This window comes from Anser brachyrhynchus, assembly GCF_964034855.1.
Source record: "Anser brachyrhynchus genome assembly, chromosome: 11".
NCBI classification, from domain to species: domain Eukaryota; kingdom Metazoa; phylum Chordata; class Aves; order Anseriformes; family Anatidae; genus Anser; species Anser brachyrhynchus.
The window spans coordinates 17,027,615-17,049,432 of NC_137706.1; the positions used below are offsets into that span (position 1 = coordinate 17,027,615).

Consider the following 21,818-nt stretch of genomic DNA (forward strand, 5'->3'; position numbering starts at 1 on the left):
GAAGTAAATAGGAATAGGAAACTTTCTTTCCCCTTTTCAGCTTTGGGACTGGTCAAATTCTGAACCTGCTGCTTTTTGTAAAAGTCCACAAAACCAAAAACTGAGTTCTCACTCCCCTGTTTTGGAAGCAGATAAAGTTCCGCCCCAGACTGCACCCTGTTGTCTCTCTCTGCACTGCTGTTGTATAGAAAATTCCCAGGCAACAAGAAAAGCAATGCAAAGGCAAAGTGAACAACTTGGCACTGCTGTACAACAAGAACACGTGCTCCCTAACTTTTCAAGGTCTGATCGAGCAAAGCAATTAAATATGCACATGAGTATATGCACTTTAAGCAGAAGACTAATCCCTTTGACTTTAAAGAATTATTCACTTGCTTAAAGTTTAGTGCCCTGCTGTATTGGGACCTAACCTCCAAAGCAAAGTATGGCAGAGATTTAGTGATTAATTACAGCCTGTAGATGGACAAGCCAGTTGGGTTAAACAAGAATTGGCCCAAACCTTTGCCCTTCTCCAAAAACAAATCTGAATAAAGGTCAAAAGAGTTTGGTTAAGGATGTACTTACCAAACTTTCAGACCTTTTGAGAACTATCCTCCACTAGTAAAGGCTCTCACATTGTATCCCTCCGGGAGTCCCATAGGCGTAGTCGGTTGTAAACTCATTTTACTATATGGTCAGGCACGCGTGTGGTGGGGAGGAATGAATGACAATGTAGTACGGCCAAAGCTGGTGTCCTGTGACCATGGAGCTTTTAATATGGAGGCAACGGAATCAGGATTAAGAATTGCAGCTGCTAAGATGCTAAACCCCACATACAGCTCCTATGGCTCAGATGTTATCAAGCGTAAAATCTTTTGAATAAAGCCTTACATGGGGGCACCATTGTAAACTGCTTTCTCAGTTAAAGCCTTTACGTAGCGGTAAGAGGGAAAAGGTTGTATTTTGCTGTATTATTTTCAGTAATATGTCAAAGGCCACTGAAATCAATTCCCATTAATTTTAAAGGACTTTCCATAGTAAAAATAATGCCCAGTAAAATCACTATAATGAAACTGCTGTTTAAAGTATCCCAGTCCTCTAAGGATGACCAGCAACTAATCTTCCACGAGACAACATTGTAGAAATTCCAGACTTCCACCATAGAAGCAAAAGCCAGACAGGTTTCAGCCCTGAAGTAGTTGGTGTGATTTTTAAATAGTTTCTGCTATAGTCTCTGTGCATGTTTGCTTATATCTAATTCAGATTCCTTTTCTTTGGTATTAATATAAGTCGCTGTATGACACAGACACCAAATTTTTATCTCAGCACTGTCACTAATTAGGTCTGCGGCCATGAACAAGTCCTCATCTAGGAAATGGCATGTGGAGAATGACCCAGTTAACATTGTACTCCAGTTGGGACAAAATAAATGATAGAAGTAACAGTTATTTAGAAAATAGAAACAGGATTTCTCTGTCCCACAGACGAAAGTTCTAGGAAATCCAGGTAAAGGCTCACCAACTCACCATCAGGGATGTAACATTAATCTGTTTTATTAGAATTCTCTTAGATTTACACAGCAATGGGAAGCTGTCTAAATTTATCTCTAAGTAACAGAGAGTAATTCCATGACAGAAAACTTCATCTATACAGAACAGCATAGTAGAGATTATGTATCGTGGAAAACCATAAGGCAACAACAAGACAGCCTTCAGTATTTTTTACTTAAATATTCTTCACCTTTTTGATGTTCACATTCTTGGCAAACGTATAGAATTTCATCCTATGCACAAATAGCAATAGCATTTTCAGTTTGAATGGATTTATACAGTTTTGTTGACTAAGGAAAAACAGCCAAAAAGAAAATCAAGACCACGGGTTTTCAAGAGTGAGACCACAGTGTATAAGGAACCTCTGTAATGAGCAGCATAACACAAACACCAATTGCTGACTCCATGAAAAGTTAAACTTGCTGCAACCACATGGGTGGAAACACCACCAACAAGAGGAGACATTATGAGAGAAAAGAAATGGACTGGCAAGAGAAACAGGATGACTGGAGATGCAGAGATTTAAGAAGTGCTAAGAGGAAACAAGGAACTGATTTTTTTTCTTTATTTATTTTGTGGAAGAAATGGGTGGGAAAATAAAAGTCTCCCCCGTCAGATTTGTCCCTCCGTATTCAAAACAGGCACCTGGCCCCTATGAAGGATTAACTGCCTGCTTGTAAAATGCCATGTTTTGATATTAAGCCATTTTTAGCTGCACCTTGGCCAAGCAATGTGTGTGCTTCTGCCACCCTATAACTCAGCCATAACTTCTATCGTGCTCTGAAGAAAGCACCACACCTGGATTGGTATCTTCCATGCCAGCCTTCAGCCCTCTGAGATTTGCATTGAGTTTAGGGGATTATCGCACCTTCAAATGCAGGCTTTGTAAACAAAAAGTAAAAATAGTCATCACTAAAGCAGTATAGTAACGCTTTGTGCAGCTGAAAAACAACAGTGGAAATGGTAGGTGGCACTCCTTTCTCAGGAGCTATTTTTAAACGTATCTTGTATTTTTTTGGACAGTATGAAAAGTTTCGGTCCATGTTATTGACTAATAGGGTATAAAACCTCAGGTTTGATCAAAAAATTTAGCTCGTTTTTGTAATCCCTAAAAGAGCTTCGAAAACACTACAAATGACCATATAAATGCTTTTTTCTTGATTCTCCAGAATGTTAATATAGCTTACTAGACAGAGACCTGAATCAAAACCTGTTGAAGTCAATGAAAGCATTTTCATTGCCTTCAATGAAAGCTGCATTTGGCCTAAAAATGATCCATTAGGTGAGGTGAACTCTCCCACCAAGTACTAGTCAGATCTAATTTTAAAAGTATTCAACTGGAAATCATCATTCATCCTTCTGGATAGTGTAAAGAAAAAGGCTTCTTCACTGTTAAGCTCACACCCACTCGGTTTAAGACCTACCATTGGACTTACCACATTTGGCTATCAGCAGTTAATAACCTACCTTTCATGACTTTTGTCTTTTACATCAAACAAAATCAAACTCTTTGGCTTTGGAGATGGGTTGGCTGTAGGTTTTTCTCACATTGGTGTCTTACCCTGTTTTACTGGCTCAGAATTTCTTTAGTTAATGCTGCCATTATGGATGCTGGACAGTCAAAGCCTTTCTAAGTAATATCAACATTGCAGCATTTTCTGATAACCTGAAAAGAAAAGAAATGGAAAAAAGAAAAGAAAAAAAAATATGTTAATATATAGCATGAGATTTTAAAGTAAACAATAATGAGAATGTTTTGTATAAATGTATAAAACAATGCACTTTCTGAAATCTGTAAGAAAACCTGATTTGGCCAAAAGTTTTAACATAGATTATCTGTTAGCTTCAGTTTCTAACAAACCACGTTATGAGATCATGTCTCTGTCTCATCTATCAGCCAGTTTCAATTCTGATGACAGGAGGAGGAGGAAAAAACTTTGCATAGTTACTTGTATTTTGCTTTTGCTTCCAAGCAATGTTGTGGGAGGCTCACATTATACAGATAAAATAAGTACGCTGCTGAGTGAATACACATAAGCCAAGATAAATTTATTTTTCCATGATGATCACATCACAGTAGATGTGGAGACTTAGTTATGAAGCCAAGGTTTTGAGAATGGTCATGTAATCTGAAAGGGCCAGCCACCTAGCAGTTCCCATTTTCCTTGAAAGGCTGTGAGACTCACTGAGACTGTGTAGAAAAACTCAAGCAGTTCATAGCCCAAAGAGGAAAATCTCTCCACACAATGAACTTGAAAATATTTTTCTACATCCTTATGGACATGCACATTCAAAGCCTGCTACAAATATTGCTAGTCAAAAGGGATTTCCAATGGAGCTAAGATGCCTGCCTTCTCCAGCTCCTGTTCACCCTAGATTACTGTGCTCCACAAAGATTTCTACTGTCTTCTACAAGGGCATATGGCTCTGCTCCACCAAATTCATCCCAAAATCTAATTCAAACCCAAATCATGGCTCAACTCTAGAAAGAGGGAAGCCTAAAGAAAAAAGTTAAAAATGAGGAGACCACCAAATTTTATTCCAGATGACCAAGGGTCTATCACTAGTATTCTTAGTGACTCTGGACAAGTCACTTCTTTTCCAATACCTCAGTTTCCTCAGCAATAAGTTGTATTGACTTCCACTGTGGATCAGTACCAGATTTGCAGATGAAAGTCACTATAAAATACACAGATTGTTGTTGTTTATTAACAGGATACCAAAAGTTGTAGACAATAGTAGACCACAGCAACAGGAAGCACATGGGAGGCCAAAAGAATGAAGTAGATAAATTGGATCACTTAAACAATAGAAATAGAAAAACTTTCTTTCATTTTTACTTGATACTGGAGGTTCTTTATGTGCTATATCGACAACATAGTATTTTTCAGTGTCACCTCTTCATTAAAGAGTCGTTTTAAAGGCAGTTGATGGGTTCTAGTATTATACTATTCATCTAATAAAAGTATTCATTAGTTTATACATCATATTCTTTTTCCTGCTGGTCTGGTAATCCTTAAATATGATGTCCCAAAGGTACTGATTGTGATCTCACATCAGTACATATTAGTAAATCCATTAAAGTTAATAGGTTATTGTCCATTGATGTAAGAAAATCAAGGCTAATGAGGCTACTTGAGTATGCAAGAATTACAGGATCGGAACCTACTGTCATTTAATATTTTGGAAGGTTATGTGTTTTTTCAAGATAGGACATAACTTTCCTTAACATAGCTTTCAATAGAGGTGCATTAGCGTCTAGTGGCAGTAGAGGTGATATATTGTATTGCTAATTTAAAGGATTATGCATGAAAAGTGAATATATTGCAATAATTATGAAGTCTTGTTTGACTTCACTTTTCCACAAGTGTACTTTGTCATGCTTTAAGTACATTGTGGATTTGAAAAGCAAAGTCAAGATGCTGTAAATCGGGGTGAAATAAAAATCTTGTTAGCATATTTTAAGAGCAGATTTAGGTTCGGAATATTTTCCATGTGATTGCCATTATTACTGTATTTATATGTGAGCAATGCCTCTATTTGATTGCAAGCATGTGTGAGTTTGTGTGTGCATTGTGTGCAGAAGGGGTCATGACATTTATTAAAGCAGTCAATAAGGCACGCATAGGACAGGCATCTAACCCTGGAATATATTTATATTTATACTCATTTCTGATATGGAAACTAAAGAGGAAAAATCAATTGGAATCTAACATTTCATTGTCCTTCACCTTGACTCTTTGGTTTAAAGTAAGCAGTTAAAGAATAAACATTGCTGGAGAGAAATAAATAAATAAATAGATGGAAAAGCCACTCTCTAACATTATTAGGACTTCCAAAGTAAATAAAAAGTGGTAGAGCTGAGAGCAAATTGCTGCAGTGGTGCCAGGGAGAATCCTGATTTTAGCACCACTGTACCAAATTTGTCATTTAGGAAAGCTCTTGTTCCCTTTATTGAGTTCCACTGTAGTGAACAATTTCTGTCTGCATCCCTCGTGTGTCCTTTTGGTTTATTATCTTTCACTGTGAATTGAGCATCCACAATCAGTTTCACAGGAAGCCTAATTTCACACACTGCTTATACATATGATGAGGACTTCCCTCCTCCTCCCCCCTCCCCCCTCCCCTTCCCCATCCCTTCTCCCAATGTTCTTATCAAATGAAGAATTGTGGATAAGGGTTAGGTGCAGATAAACATGAGTGTAGCACTTCCAGAAAGGTCATGATCCCCCCATAAGGTGCTTCTTGTTATGCCTGACCTTCAGATTTTCATCATCAGCCCGCCTGACAACTTAATAATGCAGAGGTGCAGGATTCATTTCTCCCCTCTGAGAGAGCCAGTACGGGACGCCCTTTTCCCTGATTATTTCCCTGCACTCCCGGCTGCCCTTTATAAGCCAACCAGAACTCCATCAATCATGCTCTTCTCTCCTTTCCTCCTCAGCCCCCAGTCCTGAAAGCTCACAAGCTGTAATGTCCCCTTTTGTCTTGTGCTGCTACCCAGCTACAACAGAAAAGAATCCCTGCTTGAAAACACCCTTAGCAGGCAGCAATCCACCTTCCTATTAAAAAGAGAGAGTCGTTCACTTTTCCTCCACCCGGACTGTATTATCTTGCAGAATAACTTCTCGTGGGCTCTGCTAACTGTCAAAGGAGGAAAGAAATTTAAGCTGAAATCAGAAGTTTTGATTTCATTTTATTTGTTCTTTTTCTTCTGATTTCCTTTTTTATCTTTTCCTTCTTGTTCTTGTATTTGTTTAGCTATAGGTTAATAATAATCAAATGAAGAAAAAAAAAAAAAAAACACTTTCCTAATTATTCCTTCTCTCTTTTATTCTTTCTTCCTTTTTTTTCTTTTCTTTTTTTTTTTTCATTTCTTCTGAAAATAAAAGAGAAACAAAGACTCGATATATTCAGGGTATTAAGCATGTCAGTTAATGGACTGAAATAACAGAAAAGTTCAGAAGAAAGTCTTCTTGGGATGGGAATATATTGATTCAGATCAGATTTTAAAGGCTGCAATAAACTTGTGTTATAAAATATGAATTCATTTCACCCCAGCCTTCCTAGTGCTTTTTCAGCCAATGATTCCTAGAGTGAAAACGGGATGATAACACACCATGAGCATCTGGTGAGAGCGAAGTACAGTATGTTCCCTGACAGAGCAGGGATATGCCAAGGCCATCTCCTATCGCCTAAAGCAGCTGCCATTTGTACCTCCAAGAGGGGAAGTATCCCCTGGTAAGCTACAGCTCAGCTGGGTATGCAAGCTACGCTGTACCCAGCAAGCAAGCTCAGATTCTACCCTGCCCAGTGGCAGCAGGATGCAAATCTGTGCCCAGCTGGATAGAGAAGATAATGCGATAGCCCAGCTCACCCATTAAGGCACTGTGCTGGAGCTGTAAGAATAAATAAATAAATAACAGAGCTGCATGAAGCACCGTAAAACCACTCATTTGCCAAATATCAACATTGTGGCTGAAATTAAGTTTTCCTAACTCCTCCTGTGCCTGGATGCACTCAGATAGCGCTGGTGCATGAGAAAGGCTGAACTCATGGTTGTTTGTTTTTCAAGTGAACCACCACCTTGGCGTGGAGAGCAAAAACTTGCTTAAAAGCAGAGAAAACAGCCCCAGTGCCATTCAGTCTTCCAAATATGTATTGTGGGAATAATTGGGAGGCCCCTGAATAATGTTTTACCATCTGAATTATTTCATACATCGCAGGTTTGGAAAATCCCAACACAGAATCAGAGTTTGTAGTGAAACGTGGAATCGCATTTACTAGTTGTGAAAGCTAAATATCTCTTCAGAGCCTTCTTTTTCTTAATAATAATAGTAAAAAGAAATCTCTCTGTGCAGATCTTCTTTCAAACTAATAACATGTCAAAGATTGCAAACTGCCATCAGAAGAGAGCTGGAAAGACTAGCAAATGTTCAGGAGGCGCAAGAATGGGGAATTTGTCCTAAATCCCATTGATTAGTCAATTAGTGTCGCTTCTGCCTCCAGCGTGCTTTGGACAAAATCCCAAAAGATCATCTGGTTCGTTTTCAGGCTTTTCTCCACTTCAGTCAATGACCTAAGAAGAAGTCCAAAGAACATCTTAGAAAGACCAGAAAACATGAGTCAAAAACAAAGAGTTGAAAAAAGCTTAGGAAGCAGATGAAAGAAGAAGGAATGAGAGATGGGAAGGATAAAGCACAACAGAGAAAAGAGAAAGATCATTCTGAGATGCTGGTGAAGAAAAATAGATGAGTGATAATGATCTAGGGGTGGGGGAGAACCTGTCTGAGGGGGAGAGGCAGGTTTGGACAGCAAAGGGAAGCACAAACAAATGAAGCAGAAAAACAGGAAGGAAAGCAAAGAAAACTTGCAGATACAGAGGAAAAGCAGCAGGAAATCTGCAGTACCCAGTATCCTTTCTTGACCACTAGACACAGGAAATCACACTTCAAAAGAACAGCCAAGAACGTGGGACCTGATAAGAGTGATAAAGATGCCATTGCTACCAGATCAAAGTGTTGGAGGGAGGTGATAGAAGGAGGAAAAGCAAAGGAATAAAGCATAAAAAGTCAATCTTAAAGCAGGCTGGATTTTTTATTTTTTAACTTCATCCTAAAATGTGCCCAGCTTGAGTCTCTAAGTGGGGAAGGGGACTCCCTGGGATATTAAAACCATTCCCAAGCCAAGCTCCATTTAAGCTTCACAAACTACAAATGCAAATGCAAATCCCTTGCTTGGCACCTCCTCTTCATTTCAGCCTACATCAGCTGCAGCAGTGATGCCAGTGACTGTCCACAGCCCTTTGGCAGGGCTTTCCTATCAGTCCCTCACCTGGGACCCAGGCTGCTCCTCTCCCCTCCAGCCCCCGAGCTCAGCGCTCACAGGGGCAGCACTAGGAGCTGCCGTGGTCCTTGGGTGGCATCTTCATGTGGCCCCAGATCAATGAGGTAGTGAAGGACGCACGGGGTCGGGTCAGTCCTTCGATTGGAATTTCCCTCGGTGAAACACTGGTTTTATAGGGAGGAGGGAGATTGTCCTCTACAGACGTTTGCCAAGGGAAAATGAGGAATAGTTTGGATCTGGACCAGAGGGCCATGGCTACATCCAAGCCCTTGCAAATTGACTTGGCAAGAGAGGATTCTCTCGAGGAGCGAGGAAAACCAGAGAGATGTCAGTCAGAGAAGTAAACACCATATGCTTGTCTCACAGCATCTGACAGTAGTGAAGTGGACAGAGCAGAGAGGCTGGCAGATCTGAGAAATAGGGCAGTGTAAATCAAGACACATTCTCCTTCCTTTGCTTCCCAGAGGAGTTCCACAGGCATAAGCAGTGTATTCCTTCTAAATCCAGGAGCTCTTCAGAGCTGATTGGTGTTTTCCATACTGATTATTTACGCTAAGCCTCGACTGAATGAACTGTAGGTTATGGAGAAGTGACTTTTTTTTGAAATGTATGAGATAAATCCTTCTTTGTCTAGAGGGCAAAGAGTTAGTGGGAGAAGGGAGAGACTACAGAACCATTTAATATGCTGTGTTTGGTTTTAAATTAACAAAATCTTCTTCGGATATATTTTTTTCTTCCTCAGTACTGAAAATTTGGTGGGCAAAGCTTGTGCAATAGTTTCAATTTTCTTAGGAAAATATTGTCATTTGACTCCTGTGGGGTTAGTGGGGGAGGGATGGCGGGGGGAGGAGGAGCCCTTCCCTGATGTTCCTTTGCTCTTCTTTTCTACCTGCTGCATTCTCCTTTTCCACCTATCATCTCCTTCAGTTGAAAACTGTATCATGGACACAACTCCCTCTCTAGCCTTCTCCAGACAAGCTATTAAGGAGCAGAGACTGGCTGTAGAGACGCCAGTGAGACTCCAGTGCCCGAGCAGAACTCATTCCTTAAGTCCATCAGTAATTACCCATGTGGCATTCAGCCCATCAAGTTGCCATTGTTTTAAAAATTGGTTTTAGGCACTCTGAAAGCTTTTTGAAAACACAGAGCAAAGATTATAGCTATGGAAATAAACAGCTGAGAAGCCAGCCTACAGACAAAAAATGTAGGCTGTTGATAAGACAAGTTGATGAGAAAGGAAAAAACTTGCTAGAAAAAAAAAAAAAAAAGATTGAACTTCAAGTTCGAGCAAAAGCTTCTAAAATGTGTAATGTTGTATTAACTTATCCCAGACATATTTTGACAGCTACAAGAGGAAATAGCTGAATTAGAAGTTTTACAAGTGTAATCTCTGACAGGTTTTACACCAAATATTTACTTTTTTTATTCATCAGGTTAATAAACTCGTAACCTCCTCTTGCACTGGTCATTTCCTGATGAGATCCAATTTTCTCCTATCTGGCTGCAACATGCCTGTGTGTTCAAAGCAAGTTTTGAACACAGGTATATCTTCAGAGCCACCATTCTGCTCGGAGGAGGTAGAACTCACATGGAAATCAATGGGAGATTTACTTGCATGAGAATTGCAAATCTGAGCTATTTTGGGGTGCCATTATGTTCAGCAAAGCTTTCTATTCCTCTTGTTGGCTCAAACCAAGAGTTTTCTGCCTTCTAGGTTATGAATAGGCAAGCTTTTTGAACCTGAACTGTTCTGTCTGATTTCTCTAGAAAATTAATATTAAGAGTACAAAATTCTTCCTTTTCCTGTGCTTCTTCCCTTCATATATAACACGTATGTAATGCACAAAAGAAGTCTAGCTGTTTGGGTAAATAATACCAGCATGACTTAGAAATGACCTTCATGGACATGGATTTTCTTTTGTCTGATAACCCATGTTCTCTCAGAATCAAATATTATAAATCTACTAATTTACTGTAGTAAGAGTACAGCAGTATTTGTGAGCAAGTGAATAGTAAGCAAATACAGAATAAGCTAAATACAGAATAAGCTAAATACAGAATAAGCTAAAAAGGAGAATTACAATAAATAAATAATTTGTCTGTACACTTAATAGCTAGTTCAAAAATGAGAAGCTTTATCAGGGAAAAATAAAAGACTGTAAAATAAATTTTTTGTAATAAGATTCTGAGCCATAAACAATAACACATAGAAATATATTTTTTGTTTAAATACACTGACGGTTCTACCATAATCAAGTTTTTTATATCAAATGTAATACAATGACTCTTCTTTACTGCTTTCTATTTTTGATTTACTATTTTTATCTTAAAATAATACTCATGGCCAAAGACATATGAAAAATCTATATTTTGTCATTCTATTATTTTTATATTCTTTTTAATGATATGGTATAAAAATCATATTCTAATAAAGGACACCTGTAGCATAAATACGCTAAGACACTTTTATATCAATGGCAAAAATCTGTAGTCATTTAATACCCTAATAAGATGGATAAGAGCTCAAAAATAGCTTCAGGGGAGTAACCCTTGTGCTAAATTAACAAAAATTAATATTAACTTCTGAAATATGTGATAGAAAATCTTTAATGTAAAACCCCCACAGTATTCATTCAAAAAGATGTATCAGTTCTTAACCCAACTCAAATGCAAATGGTCATTTTCATCTGCAAAATATTTTCACAGGAATAATCATTACATTTAGTGAAAAGTTGAACAAAAGATCATGTCAGAATTAAGATTTGTGTGGAAAGAGCACACTACCTGAAACTGGAATATCAACTTCATTAAGTCCTCTTTATCTCATTCTGCTACAGACCTTCCTCTTTTTTTCTGCCTGAAAAACTGCACCCAGCTTCCCCGTGTCCCAGCTCAGTGATCAGTACCACTACATGGTCAAAGATTTACAATTTTTTTGGTGGGAGCAGATGAAGAACTTTATTTCTCCACCTTCTTAGCCAATATGTTCCAACTTGGGTCTCTTTCAGTAAACAAACCCATATTTTAGTGTTTTGTGGTTGCTTTTTTTTTTTTTTTAAAGGAAAGCAAAACTAGCAGAAAACAGTTTTTCTCTTTCTTTTAATGCGTTGGTTTAGTTTTTAATATTCCATATTAAAGAGGCAGAAAAATATTTTTTGAACTTCAAATACATTTTCCAATCAGTTTTTAATTACTTCACTCTGCCACTCCACTGCAAATCCTAACACCTCCCAGTGTGATTGTTTCCTGCTAACAGAGACATTTTGCAGACAGATTGAGTGTCAATATTATTAGCAGCAAATTATTCACGTTGCGTGAATAGCCTTATAATCCTTATTTACTGTGAATATTCAGGAACCTATTGTTTTTAAAATAATAACTTTTAATAAGCTCTGAGGATTCTAATGACATTTTATTAATGCTATCAAGGTTTTAGGGCAGCAGAGATAAAAATGTTATTCTTCTGATTCAATGCATTACAGTGACAACAATACCAAGTTTGTCCCTAAAATGGTAAAGACAGCAGAAAACATACGTAGCAACCTTGCGTCCATGCTATCCGGTGCTAGTACTTGTCTTCCTGTGTGGTACTTAGATAAAGGTAGGGAATGAGTAGCTGTATCAAGTAGTTTGCTACTAAAATAGCCTTTCACTGTTTATTTTCCAGCTAAGTCAATTAGGCAAGGTGGTGCATCAACATTCAGTATGTGCTGATTTCAGATATATTGGCAGGCTTTTAAATAAACACCAATGAAAGGAGTATACATCTGTTAAAAAAAAAAAAAAAAAAAAAAAAGCAAGCTCTTAGGGAAATAAATACTAAAGATGGCATGCTATTACCCAAAAACACAGGAATTGGAAGACTGCTTTGTTGTCTCAGTATTTTTTCTGCAGATGACTTCATTTCCCAAATAGTGTTGTTGGTGTTTTGTTTTTTTTTAAACACAAAACTTTAAGCTTTCTCACAATGCTGTCTTGTTTGAATGCATGCATAAATAAATTCTGATCATCTGCTTCAAATCTAACTTTATGTGAAAATAAAGAAGTAGTTTTAAGCTTTCTAATTAAAACACTGAGACCTTCCCCATCAAATGACTCCAGTTTTACACCCACCTGTATGCTGCTATAATTCAAAGAACCTGCTTGTCCCAACTCAGCTCAAGGTTTATACAAATTGTTGAGGTAGGCATTGGAAATATATTTTTGTAATGACAAGCCCTGAGTGGAATTATTCTCTGCAAACAAGTTGAGTATGTGAGGATAAAGTAGAAGGAGAAAGTGAAGTGTTCAAGGTCAGAGGACAAAAATTTCAAGATCAAGAATAAAACATGGAGACCCTAAATCCCAGGTCAGCACTCTACCCACTGCTTCTATAAATCAACAATTATCTCAGCATTTAACCTAAATAACATTTTAGATGCCTTTGGTCCACAAGTTGATGCCTACCTGTACCTCCATCTTTTTATCTCCCCAGCTTAAAATTTGTCTGATTAGTCAGAGCGTGATTTCATGGATTTGTTCCTGCCGCATTACAAAGGGTTAAGAGTTGAAGTCCACCAGAACAATGACTTTTGTAGACAGCATTTCTCCTCCTCATCCCCCCAGACTCTGCTTTAATAAACACTTGATCGGTTGGCTTAAAAATTAACCATATGGTGCTGTTTGTAAGATATAGACTCAAGGCTCAGGAAGGGCATGATCTATTTAGCCTGTCTGGGCAAATGATTTCAGTGTTTCAGTGTTAACATCACAGTCAACTTACTGTTGTTAGTGGAGCATGAGCAGGAGACTAGGTAACTTCTTAAACCACAGACCTAAAAATAAAGAAATTAAATCATTTTAAGAAGTCATCTGATGACTGAAGACAGAAACAGTGTGAAGAGTCATGGGTGCATTGATTTGTCTCCAGTGGCAGAGATTGCATTACTCAAGTCCATTCACCATCACTTATTAATTGTACAGTCACTGAAACTGAGTGAACTAAAGCATTTGTTAACACCCATCTTAATTCAGAACACTTGTTTCACCCATGCCTTACTATTTGCAAACATGCAGGCAAGTAGGTTTTGTTCAGATAAAGATTTAGGAAATGAATATTCCTACCAGGAAAGAGGCTATTTTCTCACAAAGGTAGTCTTGCATGTATTAAATATTTGACATTCCTTCTTTTCTGGCCTAAAAAAAAAAAAAAAAAAATGTTATACTAATCCAATCAAGAGTAAGAAAGAATAACATTTGATCTACATTACTAATCATCCACCAATTAAAAATCCTGAGCATTATGAAGATGAAAAGTTTACACAATGAAATATCCCAGTGTACAGCCATGCAAATAATCACTGAAAAAGAATCATTTTTTTAAAAAGCTGGATGTAAGCAGAAAATATATTCATCCCCAAAGTCTCTGTAATATGAATAATTTAAGCAACTCGAGTAAGCAATATTAGGCATTCTTTGCAATGTCACTGAAATCATAGAAATGGTAGTCAGAAATCTTCTGTACTCTTCTGACTCTGCGACCCATGGGAAGTCATGGTACCTCTGGGTGACCCATGAGTTTGTCTGTCTGTAAAACAGGTATTTTAAATAATATGAATCTAATCACACTGCTGTTCTCAGTACAGTATGTTTGGAAAGTGTTCTCAGATCACTGGATAAAAGTGCTATATTAGTTCAAACAATGATGATTATTATCTTTCAGGGATTTTTATCCTCAGTGAAAAGCAAAAAGAATTACTGGCCAATTTCGTCTAGTAAATGCTGAATACTTGGAATGCTTCCCGTTCATAGTCATTCTGTGGCTTTCCTGTGTCTGACTTATGTTTATCTTCATTAAGTGGAATAATGCAAGTCAAAATAGCTACAAGTAAACTGTCTGCTGGATAGGGAACAGTTGTTAGTTCATGGGAAATGGATCGTAAAAAATGTGCTCCTTTGACTTTAGAAAAGAGCTCTAAATTGATCCATTTCCAGTTCAAAGCTCCTTAAAACATACTGAGCAATCTCACCTGATGTTTCATCACCATCATCACGTCTTTCTAGTTCAACAGGGGATGGATTACTCTGAAAGTTTTTGTCTCGATCAAAGTTCACCAGAAAGTCCTGATTCACAGGGGAAGGCAGGGAGAGCATCTCTTATACTTACTGGAAGCCCGTCCGAATAAGCAATTGTCCTGGGTTCTTTGAACTTTGGAAGAGGTGGAGATGCAGTCATATAGAAGATGAACTGCTTCCCTTGAAGGAGCACAGCACATATCTGTGCAGATTGATGGAGTCATAAGTCACTAGAAGCTAACCTGGGTACAGCCTGAGGTAAAGCTGAAAGCTAAAGTCATTCCAGGTGGGCTGGTAGAAGGAAAAAACAAATCCTAGACATTCACATATGAGGTCGTAACTTCTGTTCCATTGAAGCCCATGTATAAATATTTTAGATTTATATTTTAGAAGTTTTAAGCCTCTCTATAAAATGCGTTTAACTTCAGGTTTTATTTTAAAATGCCTCTCGAGTCAGCGAGGTGCCATACTCTCTCAAGGATTTCAAGCAAATCTCTCTTGACCAATCCAAATTCATAAGCCAAACCATATGATTTCAAAATACCTTCAGTTGCCTCCTGGATCATATGTCCACATCTGGAAATGATGGATATTCTCCTCCCAGCTGCAGAAGAGGGAAATTCTGCATTAGGCTAAAAACACTGAGTAAATTGCAAGAGAGAAGGGTCAGCTTTCTAAAATTACAGTGGTCAAGGTAAGTCAAGCACTTTAATGGAAGGCTCAGATCCAAGATCAAAATCATTTTACAAATCTCTGAGCAATTCCACCTAAAAACATGCAGAATGTTTTGGTTGGTTTTATGGTGAACACAGCCAACGGGCAGCAAATTCACATAGCTGGAGACTAATCTCCCTTCACACGGGACACAAAGCAGGTGCTCTCCATAAGGATGAAACTGTGCCCCAAATTTGGTTGATGTAAAGCAGGAGAGAACTTTCTGATGGGAAATGGCTGTAAATTACGGGAAGATCAATAGAGAAGAACTATTCAAAGCTGAAATCACGGTTTTGAGCTCACCTTGCTGAAATGTCTTTCTCTAAATTATTCTTAAAACACTAAAGGATGTATTAGTTGATCAGTAATAACAGGAAAAAATTATTCAATAAAGAAAGACAGAAGCAACTGTGGAATTTTTATGATGTATGACTGAATTTACATCAGTCAATTATGTTACCTTTCCTTGCACCCCTTTTCCTTACCCTTTTTGTGCAATTATCTATATTGAGATGTCAGCTTCTATGGCTTATAAAGAATCACTCTTATATTAAGTGATACACAAATAGAGCAGAATTCATTGGAAGGTATGTCATTTTGTGTTATCATTAGTGATAACACTACATTAATAATTAAGTTGAAACAAATAGTCTATTTGTCTGTCTATGTCTCTGAATCGTTACCTCACTAAGTCTTGTCTGGGAAAGTCTTATTGCTTCCCAAAGGAATCATGTTGGGTAGGACCTTAGGTAGAATTAAAACATCATCTAGAAATCTAGAAAGGACCACAGTATAGACTGCATTTCCTGACAGGAGAAAAAAAAAAAAAAAAAAAAAGAGAGAAAAAAAAATAGGGTTGGAATTTTCATCAGGATTTTTCTTATGTTACATTTCTCCATTAAAGAATCTTAGATATATATGCAAATGATGAAGCACAAGGAAAAAAAAATGTCTGAAGATCTCTGAAATGACATGATTTAAAAACTCAAAGCTAGGATAGGCAAATCAAAATGAGTTACAACTGAGTCAAAGAAAACTATGCTGAATTTTAGGGATTGGTATAATTGAACATTCTTGCAGATACCAATCTAAAATTCTTAAGTGGGCAGCAAATCTTGCAAGAATATAGTTTTCTCACAATATTTCTAATAGCTTCTGTTTTTAGTGAGGTTAGAGATAACAGGAAAACAGTATGTCTCCATGTTATTTTGACTCTTGCAGCTAAGTGCTGGCTGGAATACTAGGGACTAATTCCAGAGCTGACGTAAATAAGCTTACTCAAAGACAGTGAGACAACATCAATTTACACAAACCATAGTTCAAGCCTGGGAAATTCAGATGCATGCAGAAGTTTAGATAAGATACATCTAGGCAAATATTTGAGGTATGTATACACATCTATATATAATGCTTTCTAAACCACTTTAATCTCAATGTACTTATAGGAGCTGTCTAAAAATAAGAGGAATCTGCTATGGGGAACTGACCTGCAAGGATGCAAGAAAGTGCAGAGAAGTTCCTCTATCAGATTTGTTTCATACCCATAAGTATCCCACAGTACCCAGAGAAGAAGGCTCCTCACCCAGTGTCCTCTCAAAGAAGAAAGGCGGAGAAAAAAGTCCTGCTAAGGGGCCGTTCAGAGATGCTCTGAGCTATGTTCTGGAGGATATCCATCTTCCATGTTCTAAACAGGGATCCTGGGAATGACACTCACATAATTTAATCTGCCCAAATAATTAATTTCCCTAAAATCACACCGTCTTTACCTCCCAAGAATATCAAAAGCATATCCAGTGGAGATGATCAGTTTAAGCATAAGAGTAACCATTCCTGCATTTTAACTCCATTTGGTAGAGTAGACATATTTCTATGGTTCTGGTAAAGGAATAAGTTTGCCTCAGTTCCCTCGTCTTTAGAAAGAGAATGGGCCTATCTCCCAGATAAACACTAAGGTTTCATTAGAAGTTGGAAAGCATATCAAAGATGGATTCTTCAACGTGTTTCACTTGGCCTAGTCCCCCATTTTCTCAACCTATTCCCCTTCTCTAGAGGAGAGTCATAGGAAACAATTGCATTGAAACATTGTGTATTTATCTCAGGGAAAAAAATATATATAAATAAATAACCACAAAGTCCAGGGTTTGTATTGTTTTAAAAAAGATATTCACACTGGGCTCTAATTATGCGCATAAACATTGCTAATGTATTTGCTATTAGTCTGTGTGACACCTTATTCCTTTAAGTTTGCATCTCTTGGCATGGGCTAGGAAAAGTCTCTCCTCTCTGAGAAGGCTAGTTAAGATGTATCTTGCTGTTTCCCCGTATCTTTAGTATGCAGGGAGCGCAGAGATGGAGATAAAAGGAGAAATGTCTATCTTTGAGTCCTCTGCAATACAGAATAAGTTATCAACCTACTAACATGCATGTCTGAATAGACTCCTTTGGCAGGAGGGAGATTTTATCTGTCCTGACATGCGAATTCCTCCCTCATGTCAATCCATGAAAGTACTAAAGAATAAACTCTCTAGTAAAATGAATGTGGCATACCACTGGGACTTAGAGAGCATCATATTTTCCCCTAGCTACTTTTTTTTAATTCTCCAACTGAATCCTTGATATCCATATAAATTAGTCACTCTGAAGAACTACTTGAAAATCCATTGCTTTAATCTCATAGGCTTGGGGAGGGTGGCTCACTTTACTAAGGCTTGGGAGTTCGTTGTCTCTTTATTTTTCCTCTTCAACTGAGCAATGTGCCATCACATCCAGCCCCTGTGCAGGAGCGTTAGGGTAGCATTTGTGCTGGAAGCTTTGCAGCTGTGCAAGTCAAATGAGCAGGCACTACTTTGCCCTCAGATCTGGTAGGCCCCAAGGTGCAGATATGAGCAGTCAAAATGTCCTATTTAGCATCATGAAGTGCCCACCCATGCGTGAGGAAAAGGATGCAATGTTTTCAATGAAGCTGAGCACAGTTGGTTATTGCATTCTGGGGGCATGAGAGGGAAAGTCACATTGGTCTGTTTGCAGATAAATTTTCTGTCTGCTTTCACATATATTTGTTTCCAAAGACAGCACCAGTGTGAGGAATCCTCATTCACCAGTCTCTATAGCACCTAGAACAAACAGGGCTGCCTCTCTGCTGAAATGGATCCCTTAGTCTTCACTTATGCAATAATTTCACATCAATAGTGGTTGTATGAGAAGAATAATAATCATTTTTATAGAGCAAAACATAACCGAAATGGTAAAGAAAAAAATAAAAGCAACAAAAAAGAGGTAAAATAAAAATGGTCGTCCATCCTTTCTTCTTTTGGTCTCTTGTGTTTATCCCTAGATATTTATGATGTACTGCATAACAACATACTGGTTCTCATTGTATTGTGTCGAAGGCAAGAAGTTATACTTTGATTTGTGTTTTGCCTGTGCTTTTGTGTCTCAGATAAAGAATTTAAATGCTAGACAATTCTTATCACTTTTTATTAATATTTTAAAGTAGTCTCTTAAGAATCAAGCACATGAAGTTGTTTTTACATCTTTATGTAATAACTCCAGACTGTAATGCCCTTCATCGCTTCCCCTGATTTTATTTGCACTCTATTTACTATTCTCAACTTTTCTTTGTATGTGGTACCTCTGATGCTAGATGCAGTTCACTGGACTGCTTGCTTTCCATTCTTTTTCCTGACTCTTTGTGCATCTATAACTGGAGTTTTTATTTAAAAACAAATGTAAAAACTCAAAGTAAGCTAATCTAGTTCCTCTAGGCTCATAGTGAATGGTAGTCTCTGTGACCTTCCAATGGATAGTTAGGGATTTGATAGGAATCTCCTCTACTGATCCTATTACCAGAACTCCAAATTTTAAAAAGTACACAGCCGAGGACTATGTAAACAAACCTAGAAGATGGATAGATATGGAAGGATAATCCACTGTGCCTTTTTGTAATTGAAGCAGGGATGGATGAACCTCGAGAACAATCCCCATGTTGCCAACGGGTGTGCACTTGCTTTTGCCTTTAGTTTCCTAGAGGAGAATGGAGTCTGAAGTTTTCCCACAAAAACAAATTGATGGCAATGTGCTGTAATGACACCTCACTCATTTCTTTAAAAATAATCAATTCCACAGGGTGACATTTTCAAACTTCTGTCATCAGGTCTTTTCAGCTAAGCTAAGCTGAATCTTTTCCAAAGCTTACAGATAAGGAAAAAAAAAAGAAAAAGAAAAAAAAGAAAAAAAAAACTTATTTTATGGATCAAAGGATTTCCCAATAGATTAAGACTTTTCATTTTTAATATTCAAACTCCTCATTTTGAGTGCAGAACTAAGGGGAAAAAGCAACTCGTCAGGTGTGGAGTCTGGAAAGGCGTTGGCGAGATTTTCCTTGGGCCTGAAAAGCAGTGAAGGAAATAAACATCCAAAGCATGGATGCTTATGCTCTAACTCTTTCCTTTACCGTGAACACCAACTGGAAAAGTAGAAAGCCTGGAAATATATGTAGCATTGAATGAAAAGTTGGAAATACAAAATCAGCCTGTTAAAGGAGGAGAGTCACACTCTGGGTTAAATTCAGAGTGGAGAAAGAAAACAGTACTGATCGGCTGCTTCATATCTGTCTCTCTCTAGACACATATGCACACACACACACAAACACGGAAAATGTGTTTGATCCTGCCCTTTTCTATGCAAAAGCGTGCCTCAGAGTAGGCGATAAATCATCCACTTGGGCATGTGCACACAGAAGCCAGTTTGAAAAATTCAAGGAGCAGAGGAATTGCCATATTGAATCAGACTATTGGTCCATCAAGTTTGGTATCATGCCTCCAGCAGTGGCTAAACCCTGAGACTTCAGAGGAAGGCGACCCTCAAAATCCACAGAGAACTTAGCTCAGTCTGTAGATGGGGGAGGGAAAAATGTTCGTCCTAAACCCTGCAGGCAGTAAATGTGTGTCCTATAGAGCGAGCTTGGATTTTCCTAATGTAGAGCCGCAACTATAATTACTAGTTTGAAGCAGGACAGCAGAACAATGTTTGCAAACATTCATTCACATAAAAAGCTGTTAATTCACTTTGACATCATTTGTGACCCTTTTCCAGGAAGGTTCATTTGAGCACGCAGTTTTGTTTATGGAAAGCAAAAGTTTGCTAAATACTCTGGAAGTGCTTCTCTGAACGTTTGTTTCAGAAATGACGTACTCAAACTTTTCATTTATTTCTACGCCTCTCAGTCATCCACACAGGAAAGAGAAACGGTGCCACATAATACACACATTGACACAGACGGTGAAATCATGGCTTACAAACAGCAAATACTCAAAGTAAAAGGCAAAAGAAATGCACAGTACATCAACACCAACGTATGGGAAATTCCTGAAGGGATGTGCAACTTTTTTCAAATAAACCATTCTGTGACAAAAGCTCTCCTAAAGGGTCAGCTGACATTTCTGGAAAATCATCCAGACTATTCAACCTAATCTCCTGTGTCAGCAAAATTCAGCAGCTGGACGCACACTTCTGGGCTAAATCCACATTTAGCAGAAAGGGGAGATTGTTAGTCACCTGTCTCTAGATCAATTTAAATGTCATGTGCCACTGGAGAGCTAAATTTTGAGGAAAAATATTTTGCTATGTCATTTCCTGCCCACTTGCACTTACATCGTTGATTGCCCTAGTCACAAAAAATTTCCATGTGCCTATACTCATGCTCAAGAGAATCATCCTGCAAACACCCTTTTCATGACTATGGAGGTAGCAACAAGCCACAGATGTATTTCACTAGAAATAGGTGGACTATAGTTAAACTGCACATAAAGTTTATATATAGGAGCTGTCTTTCTTGTTATTAATTAGAAGTTGGTGTGAGGGATGGGAGAACGTGCAAACAGAAAAAAAAAAAAAAAAAAAGGTTTAATCTGGGCTGGGCATCCTTTTTGCTTAATCTGAAAGCAAAGGGTGGACTAGTAAAGCCTCTGGGGTCAGAATAATGTTGTTACATTTGTATTATAAAAGAGAAAAGGAAAAAAAAATAATGAAAAGATTGCAACTGTCAGAACGTGTCAGCCTGAGTAAGCACTTACTTGAAAAAAAAAAAAAAAAGGTTTACCCCAAAACACATATCTGCTTTAACAAGTCATATCTGGTTTTGGTTCATGTCCCTTAGTGCCCCCAGAAATGCAACCCAGGCACTTGATTTCATAGCTAGGTTTGCTGAAATTTAGTCTGGGCGACCTGGCCGAGGCCCAGCCAGGCCTCACCTCACCACAGGCCTCAGGCCTGTGTCCTCCAGCAGATCTGTGTCTCAGGGAGCTGGGCAGTCTGCTCGGCTCCACCTAGAAGTTCTCAAGTGAAGTTTAACCACATGAAAATTGAGTACAGCTTTGGTAGGTGGGTAACCCCAGGGTATGCAAAAATGAGGCTGTGAGCCCCATCGTGCTCCCCCAAACCCCGCTCTGCCTGCCTTTCTTCTCCCACCTCTCCAGCTCAGCCTTATCAGCATGGCCTGCACAACGCAGGGAACAGAACTCAATGCGATCTTCTTCTGTTAAATCAATTTCTATTACAGTTACAATTTGTTTTGCAGCTTCTTTTGTGGCTTCTTAAAAAAAAAAAAAAAGTCTCTCCTAGATTTTTTTTTTCTCCCCCAGTTCCCTACCTCCTCCCTAGGGCCTCAGCTTGTGC

General features: G+C 38.2%; 1 long non-coding RNA gene across 1 annotated transcript in view; it reads right to left on the reverse strand.

The window, feature by feature from the left end:
* Nucleotides 1-10,563: 10,563 nt before the first annotated feature.
* LOC308201133 overlaps nt 10,564-21,818 on the reverse strand; it is a 47,162-nt gene continuing 35,907 nt past the window's right edge. The window contains exons 2-5 of the long non-coding RNA XR_013956077.1: nt 14,974-15,033; nt 13,479-13,550; nt 13,138-13,189; nt 10,564-12,142 (exon numbers count right to left, since the gene is read on the reverse strand). This is a non-coding gene — a long non-coding RNA (uncharacterized lncRNA). The remainder of the gene's footprint in view (nt 12,143-13,137; nt 13,190-13,478; nt 13,551-14,973; nt 15,034-21,818) is intronic.